This window comes from Panthera tigris, chromosome A3 (genome assembly GCF_018350195.1).
Source record: "Panthera tigris isolate Pti1 chromosome A3, P.tigris_Pti1_mat1.1, whole genome shotgun sequence".
In the NCBI taxonomy this organism is placed as follows: Eukaryota; Metazoa; Chordata; class Mammalia; order Carnivora; family Felidae; genus Panthera; species Panthera tigris.
In genome coordinates this window covers 30,321,981-30,344,547 of record NC_056662.1, presented here as the reverse complement: position 1 = coordinate 30,344,547, position 22,567 = coordinate 30,321,981, and the positions used below count along the sequence as shown (strand labels likewise).

Sequence of the window (22,567 nt, the reverse complement as noted above, 5' to 3'; positions counted from 1 at the left end):
GAGGCCTGCTGTTGTGCCTGGCTACCCTGCTTGTAGTAATGATAAAAGACTCCACTGATGGTCATGTCAGTATCATATTTCATCCATTGCAGCAGAATGGTGATTTTCTTATTCTGTTATCTGATCCACATTTAGTAACAGGAATTCTGTAAAGAAGACTATCTCATCAAGTAGGGCTATTTAGGGTTACCCTGAAATATGCTTTGTATAAGAGGCTGTCAAGTATATTTTTTAATATTTTTTTAATGTTTATTTTTGAGACAGAGAGACAGAGCATGACCCAGGGGAGGCGTAGAGAGTGAGAGGGAGACACAGAATCCAAAGCAGGCTCCAGGCTCTGTTAGCCCAGAGCCCGATGCGGGACTCAACCCACGAGCTGTGAGATCATGACCTGAGCTGAAGTCGGACGCTTAACCGGCTGAACCACCCAGACGCCCCTGTCAAGTATTTTTATAATAATTGTGTTCTTGATAAAAGATAATGAGTTTGAATCAGAATAAAAAGAATTGAGTTAATCTTTTGTTTTAATGAATGTCACAGTGAAATTCTGAGTACTATAGCAAAATGTGAACGATTGCTTTTCTTTTACAATTGAGAATGTGGACTCCAGTTGCTCTGAAAGTTCAAGGTGTATATATGAAAGCCTGTTATAGACTAGAATCAAGCAGTGAAGAGGAAAGAGTACTAGATTAGGATTAAAAAATCAGGGGATTTCCAGAGTCAATTTGGCCCAGCCCCTGAATATCTATCCATTCATTCTTCCCGGGCTGAGCATTTTGTGTGTGTGTCCTTAAAATATTGTCAGTGTTTTTGTGAAATTGTGTGTAAAGAAATCAGAGTTGTATGTTGTAGAACTAATGTTTGAATATCTTTAAAGACAGGGAGAATTCTTTATTGGATATCATTCTTTTTATTTAAATTGTACTTTATGTGTCTCTTGATCACCATTTCTCCTAATACTTCTTGTTTAACTTCATGTCTTCATATTCTTATCCAGTAAAACTACTAAATAAAGTCATGCTGAAAAAAAAAGCCTTACTTATTTGTCATGCTTCATTTACCTTAATCCAGATTGTTTTTATTCATCTTTTGAATTTGTGTGTTGTGGGGAAAGTAACCTTGATACCAAATGAAAATTAAAGAGGCCAGTGTTCTTAGCTTAGTGACCATCTCTAGAGAGTCTGTAATGTTACTTGAGAAAGCCGTTAAAAGTTTGTGCTAATATGATTTTTCATAGGCATACCCTTGCCTACTATTATTTTTAAATAATAATACCGTGTGTCTTTTCTGAAAGATAAAGAATGCTGTTATAAAGGGATCTTTCAAGAGACCATCAATAAGATCTATACTTATTTTTAGTCAGTTGAGCTAAGTATAAAAACTATTCCTCATCAGGACTCTGAAATGGTTTTAGTATTGAAAATTATATTTTCCTAGGTTTCAGCACCAAAAAAAACCCAACAAGAAACAAAAACAAACAAAAACCCATTACCTTTTCCTACTTTAGAATTAACACAGATGCTTGTGGAACACCTACTCTCTTTAAGTCATTGCACTTACTGAGTAGTAGAGTTGATTTCACTATTAGGATGAAGATTGTTGTTGTTGTTGTTGTTGTTGTTGTTTTTAAGAGCCCTCTAGGAAATTGTATTTCAGCTGTTGCCTCCTCACCTTCATTTAATGCAGCAGGAAGCCCCTGGGCCTGGGCCCCAAGATGCAGCCTTTGTCTTGTTTCCTTGTTTGTTAAGTGCTGTATGGGCTAGAAAGTGGTGGAGTACTGGAATTGTGGGGTTGAAACTCTCCTCTTTGGAGGCCACAAAGCTTGTGTATTCTCACACAAGGGTGGCTTTTGTCTTCTTAGGAATATCTCAATTATTTCATCCAGTATGCTGCTTGGATTTACTGTCTTGCCTTTATTCATATCAATAAATTCTTATTGAGTATCTTTTTTTTTAATGTTTATTTATTTTTGAGAGAGAGACAGACAGACCTTGAGCAGGGGAGGGACAGAGGGAGGGGGAGACACAGAGTCTCCAAAGCAGTCTCCAGGCTCTGAGCTGTCAGCACAGAGCCTAATGCGGGGCCTGAATCCACGAACTGGAAGATCATGACCTGAGCCAAGTTGGACACTTAACTGACTGAGCCACCCAGGCACCCCCTTACTGAGTATCTTTTAAGAGCCAGGTATTGTTCAGTCTGAATTTATAGAAATCTCACATGTTGTGGTAAATAACTGTTATTAAATAGCTCCAGTACGTTTAATGAAGTTAAGGTATAGTTCAATTCTGAATTTATTAGATCTGAGGTTGTAGTTCTAATATTCTTTTTCTGACATTTTAAATATAATCTGACTTAAAAGTTCCTATAAAGCAAATGAAAACTGGCTCCTCATAAGGAATTTCAATACTTTCTGCAGGCTAAGATAAATAAGAACAAATGTAGTGAAATCAGTGGAACTCACATTTAGATTTTATTCAGACTAACTTTCCAACTCTTATAAACCTAGCATACATTTTTGCAGTTAATTACAAGTTTAATTTCCTAAAGGCAAAAAAGGCATGTGGTATTTAAGTTCTGGCCCTACTATTTGTTAACTGTGTGCTTCAATGAAGGTAATTCTAATGGAATGTTTCAGAGTTTTTGAATTTATAATTGAGTTACTTCAGAGATATTGTGAGCATGGTCTATCTCATTTAATAAAGTGCTCTCCTAATGATTTTTGCTGTTAGGCAATTTGATGGAACATGGAAAGAGTTGAACACAAAATGGAACACAAGAACAAACAATCCTCGCTACATGTCAGTGATCTCCTTTTCATAAGGATGAGACCGTGATGCTGCCATTTTCACCTGGCTACTGAGCTGTGGCTGGTTCCATTCCAATAGCAGTCAGATGATATTAAAAAAAATTGTTACCACTTAACTGCTCTGCATACTTTCTTAACTTTTTAGGAGATTCTGGATACATCATTTCTAATGTTTGTCTTAAGTCTGTTCTCTTCCCTCTCCCCTTTTTATAAACAGCTTTTCCGAGACATAATTTATAGCCCATACATTGGAAGTGTACAATGCAGTGAGTGGTTCTTGGTATATTCAGAGTTAGGCATCCATCACCACAGTCACTTTTAGAATATTCTCATTGTTAATATTAACAATATTCTCATTGTTATTGGATTATCTCAAAAAGAAATCCGTATCCTAGCCATCACTCTTCCATCCTGCCCCTTCTGCTCACCCGTTCTCCACCCTAAGCAATCACTAATCTACTGTTTGTATCTCTATAGATTTTACCTATTCTGGGCTTTCATATAAAAAGAATCAGACAATATGTGGTCCTTTGTGATTGGCTTCTTTTACTAGCATGATATTTTCAAGGTCTATCTATGTTCTCTTTTATAACAAAAAGAGATACTAAGATTCCTAGAGCTGGGAGCGCCTGGGTGGCTCAGTCAGTTAGTATCTAGCTTCAGCTCAGGTCATGATCTCACAGTTTGTGAGTTCAAGCTCTGCATCGGGTTCTGTGCTGTCAGTGCAGAGCCCACTTCAGATCCTCTGTCCCCTCTCTCTGCCCATCCCTCCAGTCACAAAAACAAGTAAACATGTTTAAAAAGATTCATAGAGGTACACTAACCTATCCTGTAGGGAGAAGAGATGAAATGATTTTCTTTTAAGTAAAGTTGACTGGTATCTCAGGACTGGTTGTCAATCACAGATGATGAGAAAAGTTCTACAAATAGTTACTGTAACTGCCAACCAAAGAATGGTGTTCTAACATAGACTGTGGAAAAGATTCATTCATGTCTCAGCATTCTTTTTAGCTTCATTTGTGTATGTGAATAATGTCATAATTATAGGTACATCATTCAATATGGATAATAAGATATAACTCTGTGGGACTGTTGTAACAAACTGTTGCACACTCTCATTTTTATTTGCTATTTTCCTTTTGTAACTAATTTTCCTGTTGAATATTCTGCATACCTCAGACATTATCATATAATGTCTGTGTTTACGTGCTACCTGTTACGTGCTAATGTCTGTGGTTACATACTGCATTTTTTATTTTTATGTGAGCTTGGTGAGCTAAAGCCTAGATATTTTATTTGGGGATAACCAATGAGATGGATAGATAGATAGATAGATAGATATTAGTATAAATGTTGGAGATAGGATACACAGAAATACAATCTTCAGAGCATCTTCCCCCTCAAATTTGTGGATGTAGTTAAAAAAAAGAACAAAAAACAAAGGCCAGCCTTTTGACTTTGAAAAACCTGACCTCTCTGTGCCTCAGGTTCTTCCTCTATAAATTGGAGCAATTGGACTATGATACTTAATTAGTGCTGATGGTCTTTAACTCTGTGATTCTGTGAAGGTAATTGGTAAATGTACTACTGATGGGCCCAGGCTACTTCCTACATTACATCAAGAGGTTAGGGTGTTGTAATGTCGGATTTCCTGTGTTCTAATTAGTTTTCTAATGTGGTGTCATGACAGAAGGCTAAATATCAATTTAGCGAAAATCAAATTTTTCTGAAATAGAATTTGGAGCCATGGTCTGATATTCCAAATGGACTATTAATATAAAATAATTTAAAATAATACTCACCCAGAACATCTATATATGAGATAAATATTCAGCTATGAGTAGCAGAAAACCCAAAACAAAAAGTGGCTTAAAACAAGATTAAATTTTATTTCTCACTCATGTAATAGTTGGCACAAGTCTGGTATGGAGCTCCATGACATCAGGGACTGCTTACCTAAAATTGTCCCTTTTTCCTTCTTAGCACTCTACCCTCCCTCTTGGGTGTAAACCATATTCTTATTGAGCAAGATGGTGATATCCACATTACAGGAAGCAGAATGGAGAGAGGGATGAAGCAGAAAGTAGAAGGTACCTTCACTGCTCTGTTAAGCATAATTATGAGATATTTCCATGTGAATCATCACATGTGAATCCGTGAGACATATGGCCATGCATAGCTGCAAGGAAAGGTGGGAAGTATAGCCATGTGCCTCACTAAAAGTTCTACCTATAGTGGAAGAAAGGAAGAAAAGATACTGGGGGTGGGGAGTCCACTACAATCTGGTTGATGATAAATGAAAGGGAAAACTAAGGAGCATTTGCCATTGTATCTCTTCCATTAAAGAAGGAGTGTTTTCTATTTCTAGTAGGTGATACTGGTTCTCAAAATGGAAATGTCATTTTATAGGTGAAGAGCCGACAATGTAATGGGAACATCTCTTAAGAATATGTGATTCTCTTTTCTGTAACTGGGTTAATGCATAAGATCTTCCAAGAGAGAATTGCTAGGTCAATTTCCTGGTTTGAATTCATGAGTTGATACTAAGATTTATGAACCAGGCTCTTGTGAGTTTAGTTAGTGTGAATTTTTCCCACTGAGCCCAGTAGCCCCCAAGAGAACTGATCAAGCAGAGAATAGACCCAACCCTAGATGTACAATGACTTTAGAGAGAACATATGCCTTGTAAGGCTTCATTTGACCTGAGCCACCCATCTTATTCTTGATCTTGAAAAGGGAGAAAAATTACAGACTTATAAATAGTCTCTAATATATCCATCTACAAAATCAAAATAATAGTGTTTTGCATGATGAAGATTAGTAGTGGTCTTATAAAAATTTTTTTATATAGGAAAGAGCCTCTAAGGGCTAATGATATTGCAAGTCTTCACTCTTAAAAACCCATTTAGAGAAGAATTATTCACTGTTTTGGAATGATTATGACCTTTTCAGAATTTTTGAAAATACAAAATCAGCAGAACCAGACTCACCCCCAGAATATTGAAATAACATGTTTCATCTGTGCCATTATCTCAGCTGTTCCATAGCCTGCCTAAAATCCTCTTAAGGATGATGTCTTCCCATATCTTTCTTAAAAGAACAAAGCAATCCCAGTAGACAAAGGAGAGCCTTTGAGGCTATGCATAGGACTATAATATCTATAAACCTGAGGCAATACAAGGTAAACTATCTATAAACTTAAGGTAATCATCACCAGTGTCAAAGTACCAGACAGCCTGTACACTTCGCTGGCTTCATAACTATTTGAGGTTTGCTAAGTTAGTCATGAACATCTTAGATGGTGTTTTATGGCTGTAGAATTCTCCTACAAAATTAAGATCTAAAAACTGATAGGCTTTTGATTTACACAGATCAGCCATCTATAACTGTTGTTGAAGAAATGTAGCTAAACTAATTCCCATTTCCCAGAATTCCCTATTCCAAGTCACATCAGAAAGAAGTTCACTTGTGGCCCAGGCTCAAAGATTTGGATTGGAAAAGAATGACCCAGGAAAACGCGGCCTAGACTCATATTATCCCTGACACGAGAAAATTCAGACGCTAATTCCAATGCTAACCTTGCAACAAAGAACTAGAAAAGACCCTGATAATGTTGATGAACACTCACTATATACCAGGTACACCCTCCAGAGACAGATGTGGTAACTATCCCCACTTAACATATGAGGGAATTGAGACTTGCCCACAGCCATAGTGAGGGAAATGGCTAAGGTTGAATCTGCACTTAATGCCTCTGCTATGGCATCTTCCATAGAGCTCACTTACTGTGGTGGAGCCCTCTGATTTACCCTCATTTCCTGGCTGATGAATTTCTAAACCACAGAGACATTGTTTTCTCTCATTTTAAGGCTGTACAATAACAGAATCTTCAATCAACAGAATCTTTTTCATTTGTTAACTTGTTCTTGTTTTACTACTCTAGAAGTGCTTGTGGTTTACTTAACTTCCTTGTTTAGGTTTTAGTACGTATAGTTTATGCCATGTAATCTTTCTTCTTCAGGGATTCTAAGCTGTACGAATGAATTCTAAAAAACCATTACCTTTTTGGTAATTGAGAATTCACCAATAAAGTTCTGGAATTAATGTGCTCAACCCAGAACTTTCAAGAATAGGAGGTAACCTATAAAAGTTTATAGAGGACCTTCTTGGCACTTCCCCCAAAGTAACTTGAACAGGGTCTGTCTGTGCACCTTCCCAGTGGTTCAGGTTTGATTTAGAGTTAGCCACAACTCAGCCACTTTTATGATACAATTTACAAAAGGTGATCCATATGTAAAGGAAATGTAGTGCCTTCTAATAACCTTTCGTATACTTGAATATAATTATTAAGTTACCTTATCTATAGACTGAACAAACTCAAGTCCTTTAATTAAAAATAATAATAATAATAACCTTTCATGACGGCTCCATTAAACAGAGTTGCATTGATTTCTGTCTGGTAACCTGTGTTTTTCCAGGGAGTTACAAGTGATTGTTCGTGTATTTTCTGTGGACAAACGTCTTAAATACAACTGACCTCTCCAGATTATCACAGCTGACTTTTTCCTTTATTTAAAGAGTGGCTCTTTTTCTGTCTTTCAGGCCACTCTGGCTCTTTGTTCAGGATGTGTTCTTGGTTATCACGTATACCCAGCAATTCCCAAGTGATGTTTTCAATAGTCAGTGCTGTTTCCAGAAATGCCATGACATTTTCAGAATCAGAATAAAATAAACTTTAATTAATTTTAATTTAAAAGACACAGTTCTTTGTCACAGATTGGAGAAAAATAAAGGGACACAATTAAATGGGATGTGAGATCTTGGAGTAGATCCTAGAAAAGAAAAAAAATCAATAGAAAAACTGGTGAAATTTGAATGAAGTCGGCAGTACAGTAGTGTTACACCAGTCTTGATTTCCTGTCCTGGTGGTTGTGTAAGATTTTAACATTAGGGGAAGCTAGGTGAAAGGTTTATGGTAACTTGTGCAGCTTCTCTGAAAATCTAAAATTATTTCAAAATTAAAAGTTTAAATATACATGTATATTCACAGCTCCAAATTGTTTGGTAATTATATTGTTGGCCTTTCTTGAGTCTCTCTCTAAGGCAACAACAATGAACCAGGATGCATCAGCATACTCACTGCTCACAGGAATCCCAGAAATCATTTGTACATCCATTGAAACACTAACAGTAGGATGCAACAGTAGGATGCAGTAGGATCTTATGGGAAGAAGAAAGGATTTGGATTCAGATGTGAGTTTCAGTCCCTCTTCCACCATTCACTACTGTTTTCTGTAGGGCAGCTACCTTGACCTTTGTTAGTCTCAATTCCTTCATCTGAATACAAAGTATAATACCCATCCCACAGTGATTTTAAGAATTAAATGAGATTTATATATGTGAATGCTAGTTATAAACTCTAAAACACTATGCAAAATGTTCACTTTGGTTCATATCCTAAAGAATTGTTTGAAGAAAAAAGATTCTCCAGTTTCAGAGATTTTTAAGGTTATTTTTTTCCCTAGATTAATTGTATTGTAGCATTGAGTGCAATCAGAATCCATAGGTGATATATTTATAATTGTGTTTACATTATTTTGAGTCTTTTATCATTAACAGTCAGTTTGAACTTGAACCAATATGACTAAGAACCACAAAGCAGTAAGCTGAATATTGTATAGTATACTTAATATAGAGATTTTACATGAACATTATTTTTACTTATTTAAGCCAATGTCTAGCCCTTTTGCTTTAGAAGTCATAACACTAAGAAGAGAATTTCAAATATGAAAGCTCCAAATTTGTTGGTTTTCCTGAAATTTAAAGTGAAAGTCATCAGTGGAAGCTGTGGATCTACTTTCAAAAAAGACCCTAGAAAGGTACAATGTCCAGTCTACCAATTATATGAGGCCTATATACAAACTTGTAGTTTGTTTCCAAAAGTAAGTTATTCTATAACAAATTGGAAAAAAAAAAAAAAGCTCAGCCAATATATTTAAGTAGTGCTGAGGTGTCTGTGGCGAAATTTAATTTTTTTAAATTTTACATCTAAGGGTTATAAAGTTGATTCTAAATCCATATTTCAGGTGGTTTAATGCTCTGATTCAGTACCTGGTGAAGGACTGCTGTCTGGTTTCAATCAGATGTTAATTATTCTTCTTGCTTTGTCTTGATTTTTAGCTGTTTCATTAAAGCAGCCTCATGTAGATCAATCAGGCTCTTTTTCAAAAATCCCAATCTGAAACCAAGACCAGGGGTGCCTGGATGGTTTAGTAGATTAAACATCCAACTTCCACTCAAGTCATGATCTCACAGTGTAAATTCTAGCCCCTCACTGGGCTCTGTGCTGACAGCTCAGAGTTTGGAGCCTGCTTTGGATTCTGTGTCTCCCTCTCTCTCTGCCCCTCCCTTGCTTGTGCTCTGTCTCTCTCTCTCCCTCTCAAAAATGAGTAAACATTAAAAAAAATTTTTTTTAATTTAAAGCCAAGACCAAAAGGCCAAAGAAATAGAAGATCTCGTGAAGTCAGAGCTGCTCATCAGTAGTCCTCAATTGCTTATCTTTTTTTTTTGGAATATCTAGTTTTAGTGAACCACAAATTAAACAAAATGTCTCTCAAGACAGGGCAGAAACACATAATTTTAAACTTTGTATTAGTATCAATATATTGGTACATTCTAAAAATGCTGATCTGCAGCAGATTCTTTTTTTTTTCAATTGCTTATCTTTGAAGAAGAGAAATATTAAAAAGATTGTTACCGAGTTGGTAAAATGAAAAAATAAAATCTGTTATCCTCAAGCAATGCATTTTCCAATTTAGTAAAAAAGTAGTTTATTAAGAATAGATGGAAACTTCCTTAATATATGGTATGTATATGTGTGCCTGTGTCTGTGTCTCAGTGCTATACACATCCTATTTATTTATTTTATTTATTTATTTTTTAATGCTTATTTATTTTTGAGACAATGCGAGAGACAGAGTGCAAGCAGCGGAGGGGCAGAGCAGACAGAGGGAGACACAGAATCCGAAGCAGGCTCCAGGCTCTGAGATGTCAGCCCAGAGCCAGATGTGGGGCTCAAACTCACGAACTGTGAGATCATGACCTGAGCCAAGGTCAGATGCTCAACCTACTGAGACACTCAGGCACCCCTACACATCTTATTTATTGATAAAACAACAATCTCATAAGATTATGAGGAAAACAATTTCCATTGTATTTTTAACATTGTTCTAGAAATATTAGATAATTGAGAGAAGAAACAATTTATATAATTTGTAAAAGAGGAATTAAAATCATTAGATAATTATCCTAAGCAAATGTTGATTTAAGATGGATAGCCACAGGATATTTATGAAATATCTAATAATCCTTATGGAAAATTTTCCTCACCAAATCTGTCCCAAAAAGGCTAGGATTTTCAACCAAGTCTTTTAAATAATAATCAAATTTGAAAAATCCTTACAAATCTTTACAAACAACACAGGGAACCTTTTTCTATTTACATTTACAGTTAAATTTCTGTTGTAGCCTCCTTAGTAAGTAATGTATGCACATATTATAAGATATAAAAGGTATTCTATTTATTTATTTTTTAATGTTTATTTAGTTTTGAGAAAGAGCGAGAGAGCATAGGCAGGGGAGGGGCAGAGAGAGTCCAACGTGGAGCTCGAACCCGTGAACCACAAGATCATGACCTGAGCCGAAGTTGGAGGCTTAACCAACTGAACCACCCAGGTTCAGTATTTTAAACAGATATTTGATGAAAAGTCAGTCTTCCTCCAGCCCTGTCAGAAACAGTCACTGGTACCAGTTTTTTATATATCCTTTAAGAGATGTTTTAGGCATATGCAAAGCTAGTTTCTCTCTTAATCTTTTTACATTTATGGTAATGTGCCACATACACAGTTCTGTACCTTGTTTTTATTTTGTTTACTTAGTAATATTATCATGCAAACTGTGCCAAATCAGCACAAAATACATTTTTAATCACCCAGTGCTCATCATTATAGGTGCACTCTTTAATCCCCATCACGTATTTTACCCATTCCCCCCCTCCGCCACCTCTCCTCTGGTAGCCATCAGTTTGTTCTCTATAGTTAAGAGTCTGTTTCTAGGTTTGTCTTTTTCCCCATTGCTCATTTGTTTCTTAACTTCCACATATGAGTGAAATCATATGGTATTTATCTTTCTCTGACTGACTTATTTTGTTTAGCATTACATTCTTTAGCTCCATCCATCCATGTTGTTGCAAATGGCAAGATTTCATTCTTTTTATGGCTGAGTAGTATTCCACTGTGTGTGTATGTGTGTATATATATATATACCACATTTTCTTTATCCATTCATCAATCAGTGAACTCTTGGACTGTTTCCATATTTTGGCTGTTGTAAATAATGGGGCAGGGGCACCTGGGTGGCTCAGTCGGTTGGGCGTCCGACTTCAGCTCACGTCATGATCTTACAGTCTGTGAGTTTGAGCCCCGCGTCAGGCTCTGTGCTAACAGCTCAGAGCCTGGAGCCTGCTTTGGATTCTGTGTCTCCTTCTCTCTCAGCTCCTCCCCTGCTCATGCTCTGTCTCTCTCTGTCTCAAAAATAAATAAAAACATTAAAAAAATTTTTTTAATAAAAAAATAAAAAATAATGGGGCAATAAATATGGGGGTGCATGTATCCCTTTGAATTAGTGTTTTTGTATCCTTTGGGTAATACCCAGTAGTGCAATCGCTGGATCGTAGGGTAGTTCTATTTTTAACTTATTGAGTAACCTCCATACTGGTTTCCAGAGTGGCTGCCCAATTTTCATTCCCACCAGCAGTGCAAGAGGATTCCTTTTTCTCCACATCCTCCCAACACCTTTGTTTTCTTGTGTTGATTTTAGTCATTCTGACCAGTGTGAGGTGATATCTCATTGTAGTTTTGATTTGCATTTCCCTGATGATAAGTGTAAAGCATCTTTTCATATGTCTGTTGGCCATCTGTATGTCTTTTGGTTAATTTTTTGTTTCGTTTTTTATGTCTTTTTTGGAGAAATATCTTCATGTCTTCTGCCCATTTCCTAATTAGATTATTTGTTTTTCAGTGTTGAGTTTTATAAGTTCTTTATGTATTTTTGATACTAGCCCTTTATTGAATATATCATTTGCAAATATCATCTCCCATTCTGTAGGTTGCCTTTTAGTTTTGTTGATTATTTCCTTTGATGTGCAGAAGCTTTTTACTTTGATGTAGTCCCAATAGCTTATTTTTGCTTTTGTTTCCTTTGCCTCAGGAGACATATCTAGAAAAAAGTTGCTACAGCCAATGTCAAAGAGGTTACTGCCTGTGTTCGCTTCTAGGATTTTTATGGTTTCAGATCTCACAGTTAGGTCTTTAATCCATTTTTAATTTATTTTTGTGTATGGTATAAGAAAGTGGTCCAGTTTCATTCTTTTACAAGTTGTTGTTCAGTTTTCCAAATGCCATTTGTTGAGGAGACTTTTTTCCATTGGATACTTTTTCCTGCTTTGTCAAAGATTAATTGACCATAGAATTGTGGCTTTATTTCTGGGTTTTCCATTCTGTTCCATTGACCATGTGTCTGTTTTTGTGCCAGTACTATACGGTTTCGATTTCTACAGCTTTGTAATATAACTTGAAGTCTGAAATTGTGATGCCTCCAGCTCTGCTTTTCTTTTCCTAGGTTGTTTTGGCTATTCGGGGTCTTTTGTAGTTCCACACAAATTTTAGGATTGTTTGTTCTAGTTCTGTGTGAAAAATGCTGTTGATATTTTGATAGGGATTGCATTAAATGTGTAGGTTGCTTTGGATAGTATGGACATTTTATCAGTATTTTTTCTTCCAATCCATGAGCATGGAATGTCTTTCCATTTCTTTATATTGTCTTCACTTTCTTTCATCAGTGTTTTATAGTTTTCAGAGTACAGGTCTTTCACCTCTTTGGTTAGGTTTATTCCTAGGTATCTTATTTACAACATTTTTTAACAACTGCAAAATTAGTTTATGGTGATAAACTGTAACCAGTTACATATTTAGGTTGCTTCCAACCTTTTGCTATTACAAGCAGGACTGCAAAGAAGAGCCTGGTATATATGTGTTTTTGAGTAGACATGTAAGCACATTTGAAAGTTAAATTCCTAAATGTGGAATTGCTGGGTCAATGGGTAAATTCATGCATAATTTTGTCAAGTTGTTCTCATGGAGGCTGACAGTTTTACTAATTGGCAATGTCACTAATGTGTGAGTGCTTACTAATGGGTAATATCAACTACTGGATAATATCAACTTTATAATATATTAGATTCCTATATGAATTTAGACTGCTCTCCAGCTTTCTTGTATCCACCAGGGTAGGCTAGGTTAAACCGCCATAACAACCTCAAACTCTTAGTGGTTTATAATAAGAAATTTCTTTCCTTTTGGTACATGTCCATCAAGGGTCGCTGGAGGCTCAGCACCATGACTTTCACTCAGTAACTTAGGCCAACAGGGTTGCCACCATCTTGAACATTGCTCTTTGTCCTGGCTAAAGGGAAGAGGGCCCTGAAGAGTCTCACACCATCAGTATAGTCATACATGTGCCCAGAAGATGGAAAACTGGAGATATTTGGCAAACTGCAGCTATGATTAATTATCACATCTCTATTCTGTCCTGTAATCTGTCAGTTCATGTGGTAGTAACACAAGTTTTTCTTTTTTGGAATATGTCTGCTATTTTCCCATTTTCATTTTTCCTGTTGAACTAGAACTAGCTTCTCTAACTACCCTCCAGCCTCCAGAAAAAAAGCCAAATTATGGCAGTATTTTTCATTTTGTCTGCATTAAATCTATAGATTTAAAGAAAATTGATAATCTTTATAATATTGAGTTTCCACAACCAAGAAGCAGATATATATTTTCAGTTATTTACATCTTCTTTTGTATCTTTCATATTTTCTTAATATAGATTGTGTATATTTATTAGTAAGTATTCTTTTTTATTTTACTGTCATCTGCAAATAATCATTTAAATTCCTTCTGTATAATCAAGTTGGTTTTCTTGAAGGAATAGAAAAGATAACCATTTCTCAAATAACATATCCATAACATAATCAAAAAAATTTTTTTAAAGTTCATACTGAAGATTTTTCTTTTCATGATCCATCTTTTTAATAATTCTAGTAAATAAGTAGATTAGCATTACACCAACAATAATACATTTACTCCAGCAACTAGAAGCACTTACCAGTTTTTAAGAATTATATTTGTTTTGTGCTCTGCAGGTGTCTATTATGCCCACCTGTACAAGAACCCAGGAGATGATGAGCCATTAATGTAGAATAAGATCTGGCTCTAAAGAAAGAGGCTCACTGGCCCATTCATCAAACTTGAGAGATGTTGAAAATTAAACATCCCCAGGTAATTAGAGTATGGTTTTGAGTGACACAGGCATTGCTCTCCTGTTACATTTTTATTTCTTTTGTTGTGAGAAAAAACATTTGTGGGGGGAATCAGCTTATTTCTAAAAGTAAGCAGGTATGTTACATTTAGGGTTTGTTTTCATGCTAAGAATGAGAACTGCTCATTACATCTCATTTCTTTGTACTGCCTTTGTAATTATGATGTAAAGTTCAACCTGAGAGTATTTTCCTTCTTTACAACTTCTCATTTTGTACTCCTATCTCAGCATTATTCTGCTCTTTTTCCTACAATCCATACTCTTTTAAGAGTTCCGTCCTTAATCACAAGACTGAATCACAAGACTGAATTAAATAGAAGTTGGTCATTAAGTGCTGATAAGCGGATTATTTGTGAAATTATATTGTATGTATGGTTGTGCTTAGGACAGAGGTCAGAAAGGAATACAAGACATCAAATTTGAATACCTCACCATCATCAAAGTGAAGTCTCATAAAAATCTGATGGAATGATTTAAACTGAATATAGAGACTTTACACAAAAATGGAGAGAAAGTCTTTATGGAGCCAACACAGAATAATTACTGGGAATATGACAGAGTAAAAAGAGACCCACCAAAATAACAAACATCTGAAATATAAAATGTATAAGAAGACAGAATTCAGTTGTGGCGAGCAAAGGTAGCACCACAGCCTTGATTTTAGAACTTGGGCAATACCAACAAAGAGAAAAGCTGTGTACAAAACCAGAGAAAACAATGGTAATAGAAGAAGCAGGAAAAAAAAAAAAAAACTGAAATGTAGAAGGAATGGAATTGTCAATAATAGGACTGAAAAGAGTAAAAGACACAAAGACTATTAAAAAGAACTAGTTAGAATTAAAAAAGAAAAAACACCTTGAAGCACCGTGGTAAAAATATTTTTTAAAAAAAATGTACATCCCTTAAGGGGAAAAAAATCTTATCAGGATAGTGGAGTGGTCAGGGCACCTAGTGGCTCAGTGGATTGAGCGGGTTGAGCATCTGATTCAGCTCAGGTCTTGATCTCACAGTTGGTGAGTTCGAGCCCTGCATCGGGCTCTGTGCTGACGGCTCAGAGCCTGAAGCCTACTTCGGATTCTGTGTCTCCCTCTCTCTGCCCTCCCCCGCTTGCACTCTGTCTCTCTCTTTCTCTCTCTCTCTCAAAAATAAATATTAAAACTTTTTTTTTTTAATTTTTTTTTTCAACATTTTTTATTTTTGGGACAGAGAGAGACAGAGCATGAACGGGGGAGGAGCAGAGAGAGAGGGAGACACAGAATCGGAAACAGGCTCCAGGCTCCAAGCCATCAGCCCAGAGCCTGACGCGGGGCTCGAACTCACGGACCGCGAGATCGTGACCTGGCTGAAGTCGGACGCTTAACCGACTGCGCCACCCAGGCGCCCCTAAAACATTTTTTTTAAAGAATAGTGGAGTGGTCAATAAAATTAAGGCTAAATGGAAAGATTCAGGTTAAAATTCATGGAATAGACAAATAGGTTATAACAAATCCTGTATACCTAGTTTTTTGCTCCTGCAACTCTCCTCCAAATAATGGGGGGGGGGGGGTGTTATAAATAGGAAGAAGTTTCAGTAAAGGAAAAACTGAAGTTATTGTAGAGAAAAACCAACCTTTGCCTCCAGGTTGAGAGTTTGGCATGTACTTATTTTCCAGATTTGACACTTAAAGACAGTATACTCACATACCTACTTACCAGTTTAACACTGGAAATAACTATCCTCTGGAGGATGAAAGATAAAAATGACCTTAGACTTGTAACTCAGATAACACAAGATGCATTTAGAGAAATATTTACAGAATACCAACCAATTATCTTGTCTAGTTGTCTGCCTTTTGAAGATGAAAGATTTTTGAGCCCTGATATCTTAGAATCTCCAATAGCCCAGTACCAGAGGAAATTATAAAAGACTGGGAATGCAGAGGAAATTTCTGAAAGTGATAGACTGGAGCACTTTGAAGGAAGTGAGTTGGTGGTACCATCTAAGAGGAGCAGCTTAGGTACTCAGGCACAAAGCACCTCAGGGCATGACCTCTACCTGAGGTTCTGCATTCTGGGGTTTGGGCCTCTGCACATATGGAAATGCAACCCTAACTATACTCAAGGATAACCAGGGCCTAGGAAAATCTTGTTGACCAAAGCTCAGAAGACTGTCAATTTACAGACTTATCATGAGAAATAGAATTTTCAGGTGAACCAGGGGCACCTGGGTGGCTCAGTTGGTTAAGCATCCAACTCTTGGTTTCAGCTCAGGTCATGATCTCACAGTTTGAGCCACATATCCAGCTCTGTGCTGACAGTGTCGAGTGCTTGGGATTCTCTCTCTCCCCCGCTCTCTCTGACCCTCCCTCTCTTGTTCTTTCTCTCTCAATAAATGAATAAACTTAAAAAGTTTTTTGTTAAAAAAAAAAGGAATTTTCAGGTGAACTCAAGTGTTGACTAGGCATGAGTAAAACTTTTGTACTTTCTCTTATGTAAGTCACATGGGGGAAACGGAATTAAAATTACTGTATAACTTTGGTACATTAGAATAGATTTAGAATCAAGGAGTGTAAGTGATTTTAAGCAGTGTTTCTCTGCTAAACTTGGAAGTATTCTAACGTGGTATAGGGATGCTTTCTGGGGGACCTAAATGCTTGACATTCACTGGTGCACTGTAGATATGGCAGGAAATGTATGCTTAATTCTGTACATATACTTTATGCTTCTATACAAATGGACTTCTAATACTTGCTCCCTTTAAATCCTTTAATACCAGGGAAGCCTGGGTGGCTCATTCAGTTAAGCATCCGACTTCGGCTGAGGTCATGATCTCACCATTTGTGAGTTCGAGCTCTGCGCAGAGCTCTGTGCTGACAGCTCAGAGGGAGCCTGCTTCAGATTCTGTCTCCCCCTCTCTCTCTGCCCCTCCCCCACTTGCACTCTGTGCTCCTCTCTCTCTCAAAAATAAACATTAAATCTTTTAATACCATTGGCTCTACCAGCTTTTATAGACATAGACAAATACTAGTCAGATACATCACTGGATTTTTTCTTTTACTTTAAATACAAAAAATTAAAAAGATGCAGAAAATTCTATAATGAAGACTCTGTCCTCCTAGATACCTCATCCCCTCACCAAAAGCAGCTCATGTTATCAATTTCTTAGGCATCCTTCCAGAGATGCACACATTCAAATTCCTGTATTCTTTAGTAGTGAAATATACCAAATCCAACTCATAATAGATGTGTTGTGGTTTTATTGGCCTCTGACAAAGTAGAGAACAGTCAGCTTGGACTGAGCTGCAGAGGCTCCACATCTGCTCCTGACTATTAATAGAGACATAGAACCTGCCATCTAATTCTTTCAGGCTCAAGTTATTGCAGTAGAGCCAGGTCCTGGCCAGCCTAGTAAGGCCACACTGTGGCTCATCAGCTGAACCTCAGTCACAGGTCTGAGAGAATAATCTCTTCTGCAGTTGTTTTCCTATGCTCTAGCTAAACAAACAAGGATGTATCTTGGTTTTCTTATATCTGTAATTCATTCCTGAGACCATCTTTGGTTATGCTTAGGAGACAAAAAGATTGCATCTTCTAAAGCACATACTGTTTGGGCACTGTACCATTTGGGCAGGGTCTTGAGAGACAACTTGTAAATTTTCTGTTTTATTGTCAGAACAATGAGCCAGAGATCACCTAGTTCAAAGTAAAGTTATATTTGGTGAGAATATATTTATAACAATTATTTTAGGTGATATATAAGTAAAAAGCCTGATTGAAAGTCACTATGTTCATTTGCCTTGGTGTATGTTTTGTAGCTAGTTGTTCTTGGGGTCTCACTGCTCAGAGCTGTGAGTGCTTTATTAAGATTTATTTTTATGTAGGCATTTAGTCACACCTACCCTAAAAAATTTTTCCATGTTAGGCTCCAAAGTAAATATACAAAAAGCAGTAGCTTTTCTCTATGCCAGGAATAACCAGCTTAGAAAACATAATGGAAGAAAAGATCCCATTCATAATAACAGCAAAAGTACATGTAATAACTAGGAATAAACTAAAGGAAAGTATAAAACCTGTATGAATATAGCTATAAAGTCTACTGAAAGGCATAAAATGAAACTAGAATAAATGAAAAATAAGTTCCCTGAAGTAAGCTATAAATTTAATATACTTTCAGTCAACTTCCCAACAGGATATCTTTTGTTTATCTGAAAAAAAAAAAAAATGGTATAAGAAAGCCTTGAGGAGTACCTGGGTGGCCCAGTCGTTGAGCATCTAACTCTTGGTATCAGCTCGGGTCGTGATCCTAGGGTCATGGGATAGGGCCCCATGTTGGGCTCCATACTCTGAGTATGGAACCTGCTAAGGATTCTCTGTCTTCCTCAGCCCCTCTCCCATATGCATGCACGTGCTCTCTCAAATAATAATAATAATAATAATAATAATAATAATAATACATAAAGACTTACTGAAAACATTAAAAAAGAAGAGTAATAATGGAAATATTGCCCTATCATGTATTAATTATTGGTATGATAAAGCTATATTAAAACAAAACATTGCATGCTGGTGCAGGCCATTATCATAGATAGAAAAAAGTGAAGGGACTGCAGAATCCAGGAACAGACCCAGACATATGTAAAAAGTGACTCTGAAAAAGGTAGAATTTTAAGACAGTGGAGAAAGAGCTTTACAGATGCTTTTGCAATAGATGACTAACCATTTGGAAAAACAATTTTAGGCCTTTTTTCCACGCAATAGTTTCTAGATGGGTTAAATACCATGTAGGTATTAAGAAAGAATATAGGTGAGAATTTCTATTATCTGATGTGGGAAAATCAAAGATAGAAATCATAAGGGAAAGGCAACAAACTTGGTGGCAATAGGGCCAGGCAGAAAATTGAATCACTCAAGTACACTTGGGTAGAAAACAAAATCATACAGTCCTTGATTTCTTCCTTCCTTCCTTCCTTCCTTCCTTCCTTCCTTCCTTCCTTCCTTTTTCTTTCTTTCTTTCTTTCTTTCTTTCTTTCTTTCTTTCTTTCTTTTTTTTTTCTTTCTTTCTTTTGATAGAGGTAGAAATATTTATCTACTTTGAGAAAAGTAACAGGATAAGTACAAGTGACCTACTGACATTTGGTTCAGAGTTAGGGAGTATTAGGGGATAGTGGAAATTGTGATAAATGAGAGCATAGTGACTTAGCCCAGGGGTGCACTTTACCCTACTATGTAAGAATGTCCCCTCCTCACCTCCCAGTTGCACAGCAACATAGCAGCTTGGAGGCCCCAAGACCACTGAGCAATTTTGCCCTGCAAGAATGAAGCCCAAAATTATTAGATCTTCTGATCTTTTTCCATGTAAAGCTGGACATTGCAAATTGTATATATATATATATATATATATATATATATATATATACACATATGTGTGTGTATATATATATGTATATATGTATATATATACATATACACACACACACACACACACACACACACACATATATATATATATATATATATATATATATATATATATATATATATGGAGCAGAGAGAGGGAGAGAGAGAATCCCAAGGAGGCTTCACACTGTCAGCACAGAGTCCCAATTTGGGACGCCAATTCACAAATTGTGAGATCGTGACCTGAACCAAAATCAAGAATCAGATGTTTAATCTACAGAGCCACCCAGGTGCCCCACAAATTGTATATCTCCCAAATTTAAACTGTTAATCTCAATTTTTAAAACTTTGTATATGCCAAACAAAACATATTCACAAGCCCAGATTTAGCGCATAAGCCTCAAGTTTGTGAACTCCACTGTATAGTTTTAGTTTTGGTTTTGTGATTATGCTTACCTGCTTAAAGATGTTGGGATGCTCTCTACCTTTTTTGTTTTTTCTTTGTTTCTGTACTCTGGGTCAGTTTTTTTGGTAGTGGAATTATCTGTACAAGTTTAGATGGAGTTCCACCTCCATTGCCATCAGTGTCTGGACCTTTTTATGAAGACACAGTTGTATATTTTCAAGATTTCTTCTTGAGCCAGTTTGGTTCCTATTCCTATAAAATTCTATATATTCCTATAAAATCATACATTTATAAATGAATTCTCTTATAAGATATTTTTTTAAATGTCAGCATAACACTAGTTTTTATCTTTTTCACATTCTTAGTATTTTATTGGTTAGTTGGTTGATTTCAGTTCCCCTGTGGAATTTTTTGTTTGTTTTAACCCATCTATTTCTGTTTGACCTTTATTAATACATTCTTCTAGTTTATTCTGTTTGATTTACTCTTTCCCTAGCTTCTAAAGTGAATTCTTTTGCTCATTTATTTTCATAAAGATTGGTAATACAAGATTGAAGATTATGAATTTTTCTCTTAGTACAAGGCTTTTTCCTCCAATGTGATTAATTTCTAAATGGTCTATAATTTATTTTGATTACCTCTTGGACCCAAGTCATTTCAAAGATTATTTTTTGAATTCCCAAGTAGTTAGTTTTCTTTTGTTTATCTTTTTACTGTTGAGTTAATTTTATTGCATTGTGGGCACAGAATGTGGTCTTTTAAATGTTCCTTATAATAAACAGTTTATCTAAATGTAGATGTTCCAGAGTCATTTGAAAAGAATGTGTTTTCTCTGTAAGATACAAAGTTCTAAATGTATATTTATTGTTTGTTAATGGTATTGTTTATATTCTCTCTCTCTCTCTCTCTCTCTCTCTCTCTCTCTCTCTCTCTTTAGGCTGCACCATGGTTATATTTTTACCAAATTCTTAGTGTGTTTCTAATAACCTTCTGTATTTGGATGCTGTGTTAAGTAAAGGTTTATGTCTATATGTCTTATTTGGTTATATATACCTCTAATTTTTTAATCATAAAGCATCATTGTTCCATGTAACCTGTTTCTGCCTTCATTTCTACTTGTTTGAAATTGGCACTTATACAATATTTACCTGAAATATTTTTGCTCATTTTTCCTATCACCATCCTCATTTAGAAAATTCTTAGAATTGTCTTAAGTATTTTCTTATAAACAGCATATAACTGATTATTGTTTTTATGTAGTCTTAGAGTCTCTTTTTTATTAAGGGGATTTAAACCATTTATTTTCCTCATAATTAACTTTAGATCTTGTTCCTACCATTTTATTTTATATTTCCTTCATTTGCTTTCTTATGACTACTCCCCCACACATACAACTTTTGTTCCTTCTCAGATTTTACTAAAATGATCCAGTTTTCTTTGCTTCATAGTCTTCCCTCCTAGTCATGAAAGCTATACATCCCATTTGTGGCTCACTACATTTTAACACATGTATTTTTGTGTTTGATTTTTTTGTTGTTATTTTTTGTAGATGCTTTTTATCAAGTCAAGGAAGTTCCCTTCTAATCCTGTATTTCTGGGGGTTTTTATATTGAATTGGTGTTGAATTTTGTCAGATGCTTTTTTTTTGCATTAATTATTATGGTTATATGATTTTTTGTATCCTTTAGCTGTTTAATATAGTGATTGCATTGATTTTTTTAAAAAAATATTAAGCCAGCTTTACATCCTTGGAATAAGCTCCACTTGGTCCTGATATAAAATTCTTTTTATATATTGCTGAATTCTAGTTGCTAAATTCTGTTGAGAATTTTTATGTTTATGTTCATGAGATACTGTCCTTATCTGCTTTGGCAACCAGGGTAATACTAGCTTCAAAAAATTAATTAGAAAGTATTTCCTCCTGTTTTCCACAAGAGATCTTCAATAATTGGTTTTAATTCTTCTTTAAACATTTGGTAGAATTCTCAGGTAAAATCATATGGGCCTGGAGCTTTCTTTTTTGTGTATTTTTAAATGACACACTCAACTGTTAAAAGTTACAAAGCTATTCAAATTACTTTATATTAGAGTTATGGTAGTTTGTGTTTTTTGAGGAATTGGTCTTTTTTATTTAGGTTGTTAAATTTATGTGTGTATGCCCTAATCCTTTTGATGGCTGCAGGATCTGTAGTGATACCTCCTGTTTAATTTTTAATATTGGTAATTTGTGCCTTTTTTTTTTTAATCCTTGCTACAGGTTTGTCAGTTTTATTGATCGTTTCTTTTCTTTTTTTTTTTTTTAAACATTTATTTATTTTTGAGACAGAGAGAGAGCATGAACAGGGGAGGGTCAGAGAAAGAGGGAGACACAGAATCTGAAACAGGCTCCAGGCTCTAAGCACAGAGCCCGATGCGGGGCTCGAACCCACGGACCACGAGATCATGACCTGAGCCGAAGTCGGACGCTCAACCGACTGAGCCACCCAGGCGCCCCTTATTGATCGTTTCAAAGAACAGTCTTGGCTTTTTGTTTCATTGGTTTTCTA

General features: G+C 35.9%; 1 protein-coding gene across 5 annotated transcripts in view; it reads left to right on the top strand.

Annotated features, from left to right (window-relative positions):
* The window catches only part of RNF24 (ring finger protein 24), a 73,664-nt gene that overhangs the window by 11,583 nt on the left and 39,514 nt on the right, over window positions 1-22,567 (top strand). Inside the window, exons 1-2 of one of the 5 annotated variants that reach the window (XM_042980852.1) lie at window positions 3,537-8,685; window positions 14,064-14,199. The exons of 1 other annotated variant lie outside the window; for it this stretch is intronic. The gene's annotated coding sequence lies outside the window, so the exon portion shown is untranslated. Of the gene's footprint in view, window positions 1-3,536; window positions 8,686-13,818; window positions 14,200-22,567 lie in introns of those variants that run through there. 3 more of the 5 variants (XM_042980850.1, XM_042980851.1, XM_007073225.3) reach the window with 3 other exon arrangements.